The sequence below is a fragment of the Schistocerca gregaria genome, chromosome 8, assembly GCF_023897955.1.
Source record: "Schistocerca gregaria isolate iqSchGreg1 chromosome 8, iqSchGreg1.2, whole genome shotgun sequence".
NCBI lineage: Eukaryota > Metazoa > Arthropoda > Insecta > Orthoptera > Acrididae > Schistocerca > Schistocerca gregaria.
In genome coordinates, this window is record NC_064927.1 from 263,702,304 (window position 1) to 263,718,780 (window position 16,477).

General features: G+C 40.0%; 2 protein-coding genes across 8 annotated transcripts in view; one reads left to right on the plus strand and one right to left on the minus strand.

Moving 5' to 3' along the window:
- The window catches only part of LOC126284279 (dynein axonemal intermediate chain 7-like), an 828,882-nt gene that overhangs the window by 446,453 nt on the left and 365,952 nt on the right, over positions 1–16,477 (plus strand). The gene's annotated exons all lie outside the window — the stretch shown is intronic.
- The window catches only part of LOC126284278 (toll-like receptor 13), a 213,424-nt gene that overhangs the window by 164,829 nt on the left and 32,118 nt on the right, over positions 1–16,477 (minus strand). For 3 of the 7 annotated variants that reach the window (XM_049983102.1, XM_049983101.1, XM_049983096.1), the window contains exons 2-3: positions 16,011–16,084; positions 10,576–10,658 (exon numbers count right to left, since the gene is read on the minus strand). The exons of 1 other annotated variant lie outside the window; for it this stretch is intronic. The gene's annotated coding sequence lies outside the window, so the exon portion shown is untranslated. Of the gene's footprint in view, positions 1–7,829; positions 7,952–10,575; positions 10,659–16,010; positions 16,085–16,477 lie in introns of all 7 variants that reach the window. 3 more of the 7 variants (XM_049983097.1, XM_049983098.1, XM_049983099.1) reach the window with 2 other exon arrangements.

Here is a 16,477-nt window from a genome sequence, read left to right on the forward strand (position 1 = left end):
AAAGTAATGAGGATACACAGAAAAACTTAACTGAGAGCAAGGTACAATCTACTATTAAAGCCAAAATATTTTACCTTGATGTAACCATTGTGCTCAACACAGGTGCTACAACTAATTTGATACCACAGGTATTCTTTCAAGAACTGGAGAAACATGGACATATACCCACACTGGTAGTGCAATATAGCAAGGTACAAACTGCCACTGGTCAGAAATTGAAAGGAGTCAAAATACAAACTTTTATTCCCATGCAATTAGGACAGTTTTCTGTACAATACAATTTTTTGATAGTAAAGAAATTAATAGTTGATTGTTTAATTGATATGGATAACCATAGGACATACCAAGTACAAATTGGTACAGGAAATGGCTAATGACATTTCACTGAAAAAAAAGACAGTTATATGTAATAGATCTAATCAGGTAAAGTACTGATAAATGTAAAACTGAAGTTACTCACAACTTTGAAGTTCAGTTGGTAAATCCCACAGTAATGTTTGTCAACACATACGGTAATGAACAGTTGGCAGTAAAAGAAGTAAATGTTAGCACAATAAGCTCAAAGATAAGTGAATCAAAGCGCTTGTCTCAAGAACAGCAAGCAGAACTTAGGGAACTGATACTTGCTTACATATGCACATTTGAAAAAAGACCAGATTTCATTAAGGATTTCAAGTACAAAATGAAAGTATATCCTCACGAAACTTTTTGCTCTACCTCATATGCTATACCATGGACAAAGAGGGAAGCAGTAAAAAAAGAGATTAACTGGATGCTTTAAACAGGCATAATACAACCATCATTTCCCCCTTATTGTAGTTCTATTTTGGGTGTGAGTAAGCCAGATGGCAAGGTGTTCGTGGTCCTCTACACATGTAACATTAACAAGACTATTGTCCCAGTCCAAACACATCCAGACAATTTAGAGGAACCTTATGAAATTCCATGATGCTAAATTTCTTACTATAATCAACCTCCAGTCTTCATATTGGCAATAAGACTACACGAAGAAAGTTGTTGGAAGTATACTGCCTTCATATGTGAGAGGGGGAGGGGGGAGGGGGGCAGGGGTTGGGGGGGGGGGGGGGGGGAGGAGCTCCGAAATTCAAGTATTACCATTTGGATTGAATGTAAGCGCAGGTGTATTATGTCTGCATTGGACAGGGTGCTAGTGCATGAACTTTTGAGTAAGGTAATAGTGTACTTGAATAACCTTTTAGTCACTGAACTCACTTGTAGAACATTTAAGATTGACTGAACAAGTATTGAGCCACTTTTCCAAATATTGAATAACAGAAAATCTCAAGAAATCTGATTTTGGACAAGAAAAGGTAAAATTTTTGGCACACTTAATCTCTTCAGAAGGCAGATTGAAAGATCCTAAAAAACTTGATGTCATTAGGAACTGCCCTGTTCCTCAAAACAAGAGACAATTAAAGGCATACTTAAGCCTAACTTCAGTTTTCAGAAAATTCATCTATAACCAACTTACAAACAGTGATGCTTTACTCAATCTTCTCTGGAAAAACAGGCCTTGGTTATGGGACAAGCACTGTCAAAACAAATTTGAGAACATCAAACAAGCATTATTAAATGCTAATATTTTATCTCAGCCACACATGAAGAAGGGTTTTTGTTTAAGCACTGAGGCATCTTTTCAAGGTTTGGAGGCATGGCTTCTTCAAATGGTGGAAGAAGAAGGATATCTCATCCCAAAAGTAATTAGCTTTGCCAGCCACACCTTACCTGAAGCTGAACATTCGTCTTTAGTTGCGGAGTTGGAGGGTTTGGCTGTAATTTGGTCCTTTACAAATTTTGAATATATCCTTTGGAGTAAACACATATCAGTTTTGTTAACTTGTAAATTACTACACCAACAGATAGCCATGTGGTGTATGTATCTTCAAGAATTTGATTTTAAAACACTAGAAAACTAAAACATAATAGCTGATGCTCTTTCTCAATTACCACAATGTTTAGAGGAATTCAATGATCTTTAAGAGCAGGAGGTGAAATAAGAGCTATGTTGATGGAAGGCAAAACACTCTGGCCATACTATATCCATATGTGTAAACATATGGAGTAATTAGAGCAGGAATACAAACACTGGAGTAAGGTAAGAGTGAAACTTATGTAAAATTGTGATGAAAAGTTAAAAAGGTTTTTCTCTATTCACAAAGGTGTTCTGTTCCATAGGAATCATTCTGAACAAGAACAATGGCCCATTTGTTTGCCAGAGGAATATGTGGATGATTTTATCTTATACATCTCTTTACAGTCAGTACCACCATTTGACTGTTGTTTATTTACAGAGTTACATTTACACTTTCGGCTTCAAAGTGCCATTATCGAGTGTTTTAAGTGTTATAAATTGCCTAAGATAGCATACTGTCATATTTTAATACAACAGTATTTTAATACGACAGTATGTTATCTTAGGCAATTTATAACACTTAAAACCCTTGATAATGGCACTCTGATGCCGAAATCATGATTTTGTAAGTGTAAATGTAACACTGTAAATAAACAACAGTTTAATGGCAGTACTGACTTTAATGGAATATATTACGACTGTGACCCCACATTATGAAAAACTTATTCTCTTACACACACACAATACTAGGGGCTGTTATGGCACTGGAAAATGCACTGACAAAACATGTTAATATTGTTATTCCCTCAACCTTAGATGAAGTGTACTACAGGTGGTAAGAAAGAGTATTGTTTGCCAGAAAGCTAAACTTTCTAACATCTCCAAACCTCCAGAAAAGGTACCCTTAAATGTGGCTGGACCCTATTCCATAGGCGAGGGTGGAGTAAAATATATAATAGGTCTGTATGATATTTTCACCAAGTATGTAAAATTGTATGCTGTAAAGAACATTACAGGCTGTTCAATTATAAGATGAATCAAAGAAAATTATTTTGCAAGATTAGGAAAACCATGAGTTAGATGTAAATGGAAAGAGTTTGTAGAGTCCAGTGAAATCAAACACTTTTTTGTATCCAAATTTCATCCCAAAGCATCCTCATAGAAAGGGTGTTTAAGGAATTCAACACATATGTGAGCACCTTTATACCCCCCTTGTAAATATACCAAGTGGGATGAATATGTCACTGCCTTCTTACAACTTGTTAACAACCTTCCCCATACATCAACTGGGTTAACATCCAATGTTCAATTGCAAACAAGTAGATGAGTGGGAGAAACCTCTGCCCAAGATACCGATACTGGTATTATCACTGCATGATAAAATATGACAAGAAGTAATCATCCGTGAAACCAGGGCTAAATATAGAAAAAAAAATGTATGACAGAAAGCTGTAACATACAACACAATTTTATATAGGATAACAGATGTTATGTATGACACATTCCAAACCCTCAAAAATTGGTTAACTGAACAGTAAGTGGCAACTACTATACACCAGACCATACATAAGTACTAAAATCCCCCACTTGGTAGCATACAGATTGGAAAGTCACATTCCAGAATTTATGTTGCTAGTTGATAAGGAAAATTTTTTTATGTTTCTTCTTGTATCTCAAATGTTTAACAATATAATGAGTGCGGTAACAAGGAATAATTTTACTTTTATGTGTTAGAGATGACAATACCTTAAATACAACGCTTCACCCTGCACATAGCCCAGTTGTAAACAAATAAACAAACTTGTGAAACACACAGTGGCTGGATGGGTAAGGACAGTGACTTAGGAAGGCTGAGGCCAGCAGAGTTAGGGAATGTAGATGTATTGCAGGGAAAGTTCCCACCTGCACAATTCAGAAAAGCTGGTGTTGGTGGGAAGGCTCGACATGGCACAGGCTGTGAAGCAGTCTTTGAAATGAAGGATATCATGTGTTCAGCAACAGGATGGTCCGCTTGTTTCTTGGCCACAGTTTTTCGGTGGCCATTCAGGTGGAGAGACAGTTGTCATGCCTAAATAGAATGCAGCACAGTGGTTGCAACTTTGCTCTTGACCACATGACTGATTTCACAGTTAGCTCTGCCTTTGATGGGATAGTTGATGTTAGTGACCAGACTGGAGTAGTTGGTGGTGAGAGGATGTATGGGACAGGTCTTGCATCTAGGTCTATAACAGGGGTATGACCCGTTAGGTAAGCGACTGGGAGTGGGGTTGTGCAAGGATGGACGAGTATATTGTGTAGGTTCAGTGGGCAGCAGAATACCAGTGTGAGAGGGGTGGGAAGGATAGTGGGCAGGACATTTCTCATTTCAGGGCATGACGAGAGATAATCAAAACCCTGGTGGAGAATGTTACAAGGGCAATGCTCCTCTGTGCTGGACATTGGACTTTGGGAGGTGGTGGGAGACTGCAAAGATAAGGCATGGGACATGGATAATTACGGTCAATGAAGGCTTCAGTGAGACACTCAGTATATTTGGAGAGGGACTGCTCATCACTGCTGATGCAGCAACCACAAGTGGCTAGGCTGTACAGAAGTGACTTCTTGGTATGGAACGGGTGGCAGCTGTCGAAGTGGAGGTACTATTAGTGGTTAGTATGTGTGATATGGGCAGAGGTACTGATGTAGCCATCTTTGAGGTGGAGTTCAACATCTAGGAAGGTGGATTATTGGGTTGAGAAGGACCAGGTGAAGCAGGTGAGGGTGAAGTTGTTGAGGTTTTGGAGGAATGTGGATAGGGTGTCATTATCTTCGAGCCAGATAGCAAAGATGTCATCAATGAATCAGACCCAGTAAGAGGTTTAGGATTCTGGGTTTTTAGGAAGGATTCGTCTAGACAGCCCTTGAAATAGGTTGGTAGAGGATGATGCTATGCTGGTACCCGTAGCCGTACCCTAGATTTGTTTATAGATAATTCCTTCAAAGAAGAAGTAATTGTGTGTGAGAATATAGTTGGTCATGGGCTAGAAAGGAGGTTATTGGTTTGGAATCAATCAGTTGTTGCAAAGGGTAGTGTTCAATAGTGGTAAGGCCATGGGCATTAGGAATGTTATTGTACAGGGAGGTGGCATCAATAGTGACGAGCAGGGCACTGTGTGGTAAAGGGGCAGGAGAGTCGGTGGAGGAAATGGTTGGTATATTTTATGTAAGAGGGTTGATTCCAGGTAATAGGTGTTGATCTATGAGAGAAGAGAGTCTGTAAGTGGGGGCACAGTAACTGGCTACTACATGGTTAGGTTTATGGATTTCAGGAAGTATATAGAAGGTAGGAGTGTGGGGAGTGGTTCTGGGATGGACCTAAGAATTTGAGTAGTGACTGGAGATCCTGCTGGATTACTGCAATGGGGTCACTGTGGCAAGGTTTGTAGGTGGAAGTATCTCGCAGCTGGTGGAGTCCTTCCTCCAGGCAAATAAATAAAGTTTGTATGACTAGGGCCTCCCAGCAGGTAGACCATTTGCCGGGTGCAAGTCTTTCGATTTGACGCCACATTGGCGACTTACACATTTATGGGGATGAAATGATGATTAGGACAACACAATACCCAGTCCCTGAGCGGATAAAATCTCTGACCCAGCTGGGAATTGAACCCGGGCCCTAAGGATTGATATACTGTCACTCTGACCACTCAGCTACCAAGGGTGGCATTTTCCACCAGGTAATCCTTGTGGTTCAAAACAACAGTGCGGAAGCCTTTGTCCATTGGTAGGATTGTAAGGTTGGGATCAGTTTTTAGATGGTGGAATGCAGTTCCTTAGCCAGCTGGAGTGGCCGTGCAGCTCTGGGGACTACAGTCTGGAACCGAGCGATCACTATGGTTGCAGGTTCAAATCCTGCCTTTGGCATGGATGTGTGTGATGTCCTTAGGTTAGTTAGGTTTAATTAGTCCTAAGTTCTAGGCAACTGATGACCTCAGAAGTTAAGTCACATAGTGCTCAGAGCCATTTGAACCATTTTGCAGTTCCTTATGCAGATGTAAGGTTTGTTTGCATGTTGAGGGATTTGGGGAACAATGGTGGGGCAAGTTTCAAGGTTAAGAAATTCTGGAAAGTTAAAACGGGGTGGTCTGGGGTCAACGGGGGTGGATCATAGTTGGACAGAAGAGTGAACTGAGTTAGGCAAGGTTCTATATTGGTCTTTGATTGAGTCTGATTGGTAGGGTTAATTTCAAAAAGTGTTTCCACAGTAGAGTCTGGAAGAAGAAGAGAAGGTCTTTAACAAGTACTGTGTGATTTAATTTGGAAGAGGGACAAACGGTGAGGCCTTCGGAAAGCACTTATATTTCTGTGCGGCTAAGTCTTCTGGGGGAGAGGTTCATGACTGTGTTTCGGGTCTGTTTAGATTCTGGATTCTGTGTGGTAGTGGGAAGGATTTGGGGAGGGTAATAAGTGTAGTAGCTCTGCAAAACAGGCTTTGTCAGCTATGAGGGGACATGGGAAGATTTGGGGATTGTTGTAGAGGTGGTGGACAGTGGTACTCCTAGGTAGGAGTAGGGAATGAGCAGGATGGAGAGGTTTTTAAGGTGATGTTGTGCATTTTGCTCAAGTTCCTGCAGGGCAAGAGCTTCAGTATGTGTTATGGGTTCCAGGAATTTGGGATTGCATAGCAGGAGAACTTTGCAGATGGAGTGAAGGTACTGGGCTTGGTTGATATGGTTTTGCAGGACTATGTTTGTGAGGGTTAAGGTTCGGTGGAATCTGAACAGGTGGAGGTCATTGTGGAAGAAGAGGTGGAAGGCTAGAGGGGAGTAATTTTATGGTAAGACCATTAATGAGGATTCCATGAGCCAAGCAGCAATGCAGGATCAGTATGTGGAACTGGGATCTTTTTGGTATTGACGTAGATGGAAGGAGCAAGGATCCATGGTGGTGCAAAAAAAAAAAAAAAATGTAAATAATGTAGAATTACTGGACCACCCTATTGCTGAATATGCTGTCAAACATGATATCCTTCATTTCAATGACTGCTTCACAACCTGTGCCATATGAATCGTTTCCACCAACACCAGCTTTTCTGAATTGCACAGGTGGGAACTTTCCACATCCTATATTCCTGTAACCCTCCTGGCTTCAATCTTCATTAGTCACTGTCCTTACCCATCAAGCCCCTTCCCTGTTCCCATTACAGCACCTCACAGGCATCATTCCACCACCACACCCTGTCTTTTTATTTCTCTACCTTTCCATTTCTTCCCCCATCCCCCTTCCCACCTCTCCACTGCCCACCGTTTAACCTGCAGCACTTCATCATACTATCCCTCCCCCTCTGTGCCCCAGCCTGCTCCTTATCTCCACTCAGTTGTCACTCCCATCATGCACTGGTGCTGCTGGTCACAGAGTGGTTTCAGTTGCCTGAGACTGCAGTCATGTGTGTGAGTTGCATTTGCATGAGTGTGTGTGTGTGTGTGTGTGTGTGTGTGTGTGTGTGTGTGTGTGGGTCTATTGTTGATGAAGGCCTTAATTGCCCGAAAGCTTTAATTATGGGAGTCTTTTCATTGTGCCTATCTGCAACTCAGCATCTTCGCTATATGGTGAGTAGCAACTTTCCTCCTCATAATAATGAAACAAAATTGTAATTTAACAAAATGCACTAAAACAAAATGTGGACTATAATGTATATAAGTGATTATAATGTCATGTCAGCAGATGAAAATGGTAAGTGTATTTTGTAAATTTTTTTTATGTGTACAGTATGTGGAAAGGGCACTACAAAAACTTGATGTAATGCAACTGTATGAAAGATGCTAAAATACAAAGCTTAATAACAAACAATACCTGCTGCAAAGTGTTAAGTGTGCATGTGATATTTGTGACTGTGGGGATGATAAACTAAAGATGGAAAACTTTGTGTAACATGAATTTTCTGTGCTCAATAACATAGTAAAAGTAGCAAGAAACTTACCTTGTCAACAGATGTTGGACATGTGGCTGGTTTCCCCACTGAATAAGTCAGAGCAAAGAGATGAAAATAAATTCCTCAGGATGCTGATATGTGACCCGGTTGTCACCGCATCAAAGATTTCACTAAGGATCACGCCACCGAATATGAGCTTCACAAATTTGTGCAGTGAAATCTATTGTAAACACATAACATGGACACTCTGGCTTTGTACTAAACATGTGAGCGTGAGCTGGGATGATAATTGACACATGCTCCGCAAGCTAAACACTGTGCAGATGCTGAATGGCAACAATGGGATTATGCAGTTACAGTGAGCATTTTGTTACGAAAGAAAACTTGCCTACATATGTGTTAAAAGAAACTGACATGACCATACAAACTGATAACCCTATAGGATAACTCCAATGGCCAAAAATAAGGGGCTTTGCCCATACTGTCCAGGGTTATCAACCCTCAAACAGAGAAATAAGCTCAGACACTGTGCACCTCCATAAGACATCAGTGCACAGTGGAGGAAATTATGATGAATCATTATTTTTCTTTCTTTCTTCATTCTTTCTTTTTTGTGCATGTAAGCTATGTATATATAAAGTTAAAGTAGTGAGTTGTTTTGTGGCAGAGATAATGTTTAGATACAAAAAAAGAGAAGAGATACTCTCTTCAGTTGATTAATTTCTGTATCTTCACCTGTTTGTTTCTATAAGTGGTAGGGGACAGAGATATGACTGCCTCCATCGTACCAATATTGTTTAAAAATGTGTACTCCAATCATATATTGAGAAGTGTTATAAAAGTTATTAGGAAGGTCACATTTATTCATATATTTACATCAATTACACCCGTCTGTTCATCATTTTCCCACACCGAGAATCCTGCATCAGGAGGCTCCAAGCACACAAGAGGAAGGTGCGATCCTGTATCAGTATTATCATAATCAGTGCTACACACAATTGTACTAATGTGAAGCAGTACATAACTCAAAATCTGAATATTGATCTTAATTGTATTGGCATTGAAGGTATGTTGACAATAGTGCCACTTAAAGTTCACCCAGGATATGTGTACAGATTTATAAATTACCTGCCAATTTCTTTCAGTTATTCTTTCCAATCATTTTCTTTAATTTTTCAAGCAGAAATAATTAATAAGTTTCTATTATGTGTCTGCCCACCTATATGCCACTATTCATGGTGCTCAGAATCTGCCCTATCATGACTGAGGAAATAGTGAAAACTTTGGAAATCAGTCATGGATCGCTTTTCAACATCTTACATGATGAAACTTTCATTCTGCAGCAGAGTGTGTGCTGCTGTGACACTTCCTGGCAGATTAAAACTGTGCTGGAAATCAGTCATGAATCAATTTTCAACATCATGCATGATGAAACTTTCACTCTGCAGCAGAGTGTGTGCTGCTGTGAAACTTCCTGGCAGATTAGAATTGTGCTGGACTGAGACTCAAACTCAGGACCTATGCCTTCCATGGGCAAGTGCTCTACTGATTGAGCTACCCAAACATGACCCATGACCCATCCTCACAGCTTTACTTCTCCCAGTCCTCATCTCTTACCCTCCAAACTCATCAGAAGTTCTCCCATGAAACATGTATAACCAGCACCCCCCCCTCCCCCCCCCCCCCCCACCAGAAAATGGTACTGCGAACATATGGCTTAGTTTCATATGGGATGTTACCAGAATGAAATTTTCATTCTGCAGCAGAGTGTGCACTGCTATGAAACTTCCTGGCAGGTGAAAACTGTGTGCTGGGCCAGAACTCGAATTCAGTACTTTTGCCTTTCCCACGCAAGTGCTCTACTGCCTGAGCTACCTAAGCATGACTCATGACACATCCTCAAACCTTTGCTGCACCAGTACCACATCTCCCACTTTCTAAACTTCCCAGAAGTTCTAACACTCCTGCAAGTTTCATGGGAGACCTTCTGGGAAATTTGGGAGGTTGGAGATGAGGTACAGGTGAAAGTAAAGCTGTGAACGCTCCTGGAAGAAAGGAGTGCCAGTCCTGCAAATTTTGTGGAAGAAACTTCTGAGAAGTTTGGAATGTAAGTGATGAGGTACTGGCGGAAGTAATAATGCTGTGAGGACAATTGTGAGCCTTGCTGGAGTAGTTCAGTCAGTAGAGCAGTTGCCCATGAAGGCAAAGATCCTGTCTCGGTCCGCCATACACTTTTAATCTGCCAGGAAGTTTCACCTCGTATGATATTTTGAACATGACAACGCCTGATGAGATCTGAGACTCTTTACAACCACTCAAAAACCTCAATGAATTAAGACAGCAGCATATTGTAGCTGTGTCAGGACAATCAATAAGACTCCTTTAGATGTCATGGATAGGTCATGGGTATATCACTCTGACCATGGAACAAAAGAGCAAAACAAGCACTAGAAATGTGTGGGTTCACCACCATTAAAAAAGAGAAAGTCTCAGCCCTCAAGGCGCGAGGTAGTGTTGACTGCTTTTTGCCACTATTGTGATGTTAATAGATTATGCATGTAAGGGGCAACCATCATAAGAGCATACTGTTGAAATCTGATGGGGTTATGGGAGACTGTGATGACAAAGCATCACAAAGCTATCCAAGGGAGTGTGTTTGCTCAGCAAAAATGTTCTGGGTCTTTCTGTGTAGGACATAGTCACACACATTGTTTCTTTATGTTGGCAAATTTTGTCAAACCCCCCCTCCACCATCTACACCCTCCCCCAACAATTTTCGATACATTTCACTCACCTCTATTTTCTCAGATGATGAGCCCATTGCATGATGGTCATTCCCAGTAAAATGACAAGGTTATTTTTGAGGTAGAACATTTCCTGAACAGACAAAATGCAGACATGTACAACCAAGTTTTCTCTGAAGTTACAATCATAGCAAAAAATGAGTCACATTGAAGGGTGAATAAACAGAGAACTAACACAAAAACAAAAAATTTTATAGTTGCAGCTTGATTTTTTCAAGGTTATGATTATATCTCATAGTTTCTATGTTTAAACAGGCATCTGTTGATGTAGATGTCGTTAACTACACTACTGGCCATTATAATTGCTACACCAAGAAGAAATGGAGATGATAAATGGGTATTCATTGGACAAACATACTAGAACTGACATGTGATTACATTTTTATGCAATTTGGGTGCATAGATCCTCAGGAATCAGTACCCAGAACAACCACCTCTGGCCGTAATAATGGCCTTGATACGCCTGGGCATTGAGTCAAACAGAGCTTGGATGGCATGTACAGGTACAACTGCCCATGGAGCTTTCAACACGATACCACAGTTCTTCAAGAGTAGTGACTGGTCTATTGTGATGAGCCAGTTGCTTGGCCACCATTGACCAGAAGTTTTCAATTGGTGAGAGATCTGGAGAATGCGCTGGCCAGGGCAGCAGTAGAAAGGCCTGTACAGGACCTGCAACATACGGTCGCACATTATCCTGGTGAAATGTAGGATTTCGCAGGGATCGAATGAAGGGTAGAGCCATGGGTCATGACACATCTGAAGTGTAATGTCCACTGTTCAAAGTGCCATCAATGCAAACAAGAGGTGACCGAGACATGTAACCAATGGCATCCCATACCATCATGCCAGGTGATACGCCAGTATGGGGATGAAGAATACACACTTCCAATGTGCCAACACCGCGATGTCGCCAAACACTGATGCAACCACCATGATGCTGTAAAACAGAACCTGGATTCATCCAAAAAAAATGACGTTTTGCCATTCATGCACCCAGCTTCATCATTGAGTACACCATCACAGGCACTCCTGTCTGTGAGGCAGCGTCAAGGGTAACCGCAGCCATGGTCTCTGAGCTGATAGTCCATGCTGCTGCAAACGTCGTCGAACTGTTTGTGCAGATGGTTGTTGTCTTGCAAACGTCCCCATCTATTGACTTAGGAATCGAGATGTGGCTGCATGACCTGTTACAGCCATGTAGATAAGATGCCTGTCATCTTGACTCCTAGTGATACGAGGCCTTTGGGTACCAGCACGGCGTTCCATTATTACCTCGTGAACCCACTGATTCCATATTCTGCTAACCGTCATTGGTCCTCGACCAACACGAGCAGCAATGTTGCGATACCAAAAACCGCAATTGTGATAGACTACAATCCGACCTTTATCAAAGTCGGAAACGTGATGGTACACATTTCTCCTCCTTACACAAGGCATCACAACAACGTTTCACCAGGCAATGCCGGTCAACTGCTGTTTGTGTATGAGAAATCGGTTAGCAACTTTCCTCATGTCAGCATGTTGTAGGTGTCACCACTGGTGCCAACCTTGTGTGAATGCTCTGAAAAGCTCATCATTTGCATATCACAGCATCTTCTTCCTGTCGGTTAAATTTTGCATCTGTAGCATGTCATCTTCATGGTGTAGCAATTTTAATGACCAGTGGTGTATCTTCATTGAAAAATGCTGATGCAACCAAGCAAACATCAACAGCAGCTGTTGAAGAAGCAGCAGTTTTTATTATATTTATCTATCTATTTACCTATTTTTAATAACAACGCATGAGATAATTTACAGTATTAAGTTTATGTAACCTAATCAAATGTAGCATTAATCAGCACATAGGTAATTTATTGTTAATGTTTTGTGCAGAATAAGTTTCTAACACGTGCTTCTCATTTGTTAATATATATCACTACACATTTGGCATTCTATATTCCACCTTTTTCTTTTTGACAGAATGTAGAATAACAGTATGGTTTAACAGCCAGATGCAAGTCTTTCAACTGGATGCCACTTTGGCAGCTTCCATGTTGCTAACCTATCCCAGTAACCCTACCAGAGAAAGTAGACCTACTTTTTAATGTGGAATCTGAACTGTGTGTAATTCCTGCTGAATTTTCATATCATTGAGAGGTGAAGGCTAGGTGAAATGGAGCTGAAATATTTACATGACTTGACTGTGCTTTAATACCAGAACCTTTAGATTTCCTGGCACATAGTTTACCACTAAATCACCAGGATCTATGAAAGATAATGATTAAATTAATTAATGAAAGCTGATCTAATTCCAGATGGGTGGTGATATCACATGCAGTTTGGTGGGACTGCCTAATGCCTGATAAGATTACTTCAAACAATACCTGCATAAAATAAAAATCGCTCTTGCTTTTTAAAATAATGGTATCAACAATATTATGAAAAGGATAGAGTGCTGCTAAGAGTTAAGACTACAAGTTGAAGACAGATGCAATGGAAAGATCTTTCCGTGACAACCTTATTCAGAAAAGAAAACACACACACAAGCAAGTGCACCTTAAACACAAAAGATTGTTATCTATAGCCACTCTGTCCAGAAAGTGTTTTCTCTTCTGAAGAAGTCTTTGTCTGAAAGCTCAATGTGTAACAGTCTTTTTGGTGCGCCTGTCTGAAACTCAATTTGTCATCGTTATGGCAAGTAGCAATCTATCCTTTTCATAATATTATTGGTATTCCAATCAGGATTTTCAATTGCTTAATATAATAGTATTATTTTTGTTGTTTGGCATTCTTTATTGTCAGTGGAAATTTATCTAGAATTCATGAATATTTATGAGTCTGGTCCTTCATTTGCAGTGGTTAATAAAAGAATGATGTAAGGCCAGTATGGTTGTAGTTCTTGAATATGATGTTCATGAGTGACACGCCAAAACTGCAACTACACATGAAACAATATGGAAGTGAACACCATACACGTCAACTACACAGGTGCTATGAGCTCAAGCAGTCACATAAATAATCTTGTGGCTGTGCCACTTCATTTGCCATGATCAAAATATATTGTGCAATTAAAAAACTGAGATGGACTTTAAAATTTCTAACACTGTAAAACATAATGGTTTATTGCAAATGTGTTTATACAAAGGCAATCCACAAAACACTCCTCCCTTTCTTCCCTGTCTTTGGTCAAGTCAATGGCAGTCCCCAAAATAACAGTGCAAGTACAGGGTGGTCAGTGTTTTAACACAACTGCTCCCATGATGTGTGGCCAATTGGCAAGTCCAGCTGCTGTGTCTGTGGCATGGGTAACAGAATATTTTCAGTAAATATACAAGTACTATGCTTTGTCTCATATGATATTTCTGGTATGCATGACATTGTTGTTGTTGTTGTTATTGCCTTCAGTCCAGAGACTGGTTTGATAAAGCTCTCCATGCTACTCCATCTTGTGCAAGCTTCTTCATCTCCCTGGGGCCAGGCTCTGATCGTACTCGAGAAATGCACTATGTGAAGGCAATTTCTCAATACTGTTTCAGGTACGCTCAAGAAGTTGACAGTGCTGCGCTCTCTGAGAAATTGCTCAAACCTTCAGTACACGAAGCACTGAGCCGCAGTGGTCGTAATTGTCATACATACATGCACCGAAAACTTTGAAATTCTGTGATTGATGTCAACTGTACTACCGTTATTAATGTCTACTGAAGCATTATTATATATCTCATAAGACAGAAGTCATAGAATTGTTGTTTGAAACAAAGCACAGAATTCACATGAAACAGAAGCTTTATTCTTACAAAATAAATTATCTTGTACATTCTGCATGTATGCATGCATGCTTAAACATAAAAGAGAACTGCTATAGCCTTTTATGTACAGAAACTGCATAGATGCATTTACTTACTGAAGAAAGAAAGGAAGCAAAAGTTGTTCAGCAGAAGGCATTTTTACATCCCATTGCTGCACTGCCGTCGATTTTTGTTTAGAAATATGATTTTATTAACCAATTGGCCATTTAGTCTGCTTCTTTGTTTGTTTATAAGTAGTCCTGTTTTCGAAAATATTCTTTCACTGGGAACAGAAGTTGCAGGTATTTGCAAGATATTTTTTTGCCACAACAGCTAGTTCTGGGTAACGGTTTTTTATTTTTTTCCAGTAGTGTAAATGATTATCCATTGTAGGTACAGTTCTTCCAAATATCGTTGTATCTCCAGGTCTATGCTATCACAACCACTTTTCATTAGATTTTTATTGGAAACTTCTTCATCGAAAGAAGCCCATAAGGAACTACTGGCGTTTTGTACGAAATGGTACTCGCGGCTAGTGTCGTTAGCAGCCGAATGAGTAGATTGTATGGTCTCTGCCACACTTGTGCACTCTGCAATTAGGCTTGCATTGGCATGTTATGAATGAATGGGATTCGTAAATGGTAACATTTTGAATCTTGGATCGAGAACTGTGCAACGGCATGTACTTTGTTTGTTTCTAGTAATCCTAGCCAGGCTATTAGTGAGTTGTGCAGATGTTGCTGTAGCTCTTGCGTTGTCGTGGTAGCCCACTTCCCATTGCATACGGTTAGGATTAGCTGTCTGATTATTGGAATGGCTTTCGAAAGAGAGGTATAGTTTTCAGTTGGGATTTCACTTGTTACCACTTCAAATGGCTCCAGTACACATAAACATTCGCTCAAAATTCGCCACTCATCAGCTCTACACCTGAATGCAAAGATGATAAACAGGCTGCAATTCATTCCTTTTGCTCCACTAGACGTTGTAGCATATAAAACAAACTGTTCCATCAGGTTTCAGTTTCCTGAATCAGTTTATGAACAGGTTTTTTCATTAGATCCTGGATCTATGGAGTTTTTCATTAGTATTGCAACTTGTTTTAAAATAGCTAACAATTTTTCTAGCCTTTTCTTGCATTATGCAGAACTTACTATTGCTGTTCAAAGAACTTTTCACAACTAAATTGATGGTGTGTGCTAAAGATGGCACATGTTGCATATCTATGTTGCCACTATGAAAAAGTTGTACAGCCGCCGTCATGTTACTTTCATTGTAAGTTGTGATGCTTACAACTTTGATTTCAATGTTCCATTTTGAAATCACATTATCTAACGCCTCACTAATATTTAGTGCTGTATGCTTTTCTGGGAAAAGGAAAGTCTTGAGAGGTAAAGCTTTCAGGCATCAACTAGTGTTAATGAAATGACCAGTTAATATATGCCTCACTATTGAGTGAGGTCCAAATATCGCTTCTTAAAGAAACACAAGTAGAGTCTTCCATGGCCAAGTTTACAGCCTCTTTCTATTTATGGTAATCATCCTCAATCAAGGTGAAACTTCTTTCGATTTGGTATCGAGTATTGTGGGTCCAACAGTGAAACAAAAAGTCGAAAACCACTGTCCTCAACGATTGAAAGCAGTTGAAAATCATCTGTTACCTTGGCTAGTTGAAAATCGTCTGTTATCATGGCCACTGGTGCTTCATCTAGCTGCTGTTTCTGTTCACTTCCCTCTATGAAGAGAAACGTAAGATTTAGATCAGTGCTTGTCAAAGGGGATACGTTATGCTCGACAACTAGTACAATAACATTACGTATTGTATTGTGCAAAAGCTAAGATAGTATTGGTTTGGTTTTGAGGTATGTTGTACGTTATCAGAGTATGATTAAAAAATTAATATTTTTTAAGCGTAGCGGACTGCTTCGGACACTATCCAATCTTTTGCATGGAATTCACCTTTTGTACCATACATACCTGGATATTTTGTCTGCCTCGCACTATTGGAAGAATGAGCCTCTGTATCCACAGACATCGCTGTTTTATTGCTCGATAAATTATGCAGTTTAAGATGTCTAATCTAGCCCGTTGTATTTTTTGATACATTATGGAGATTTTTATGACAAAT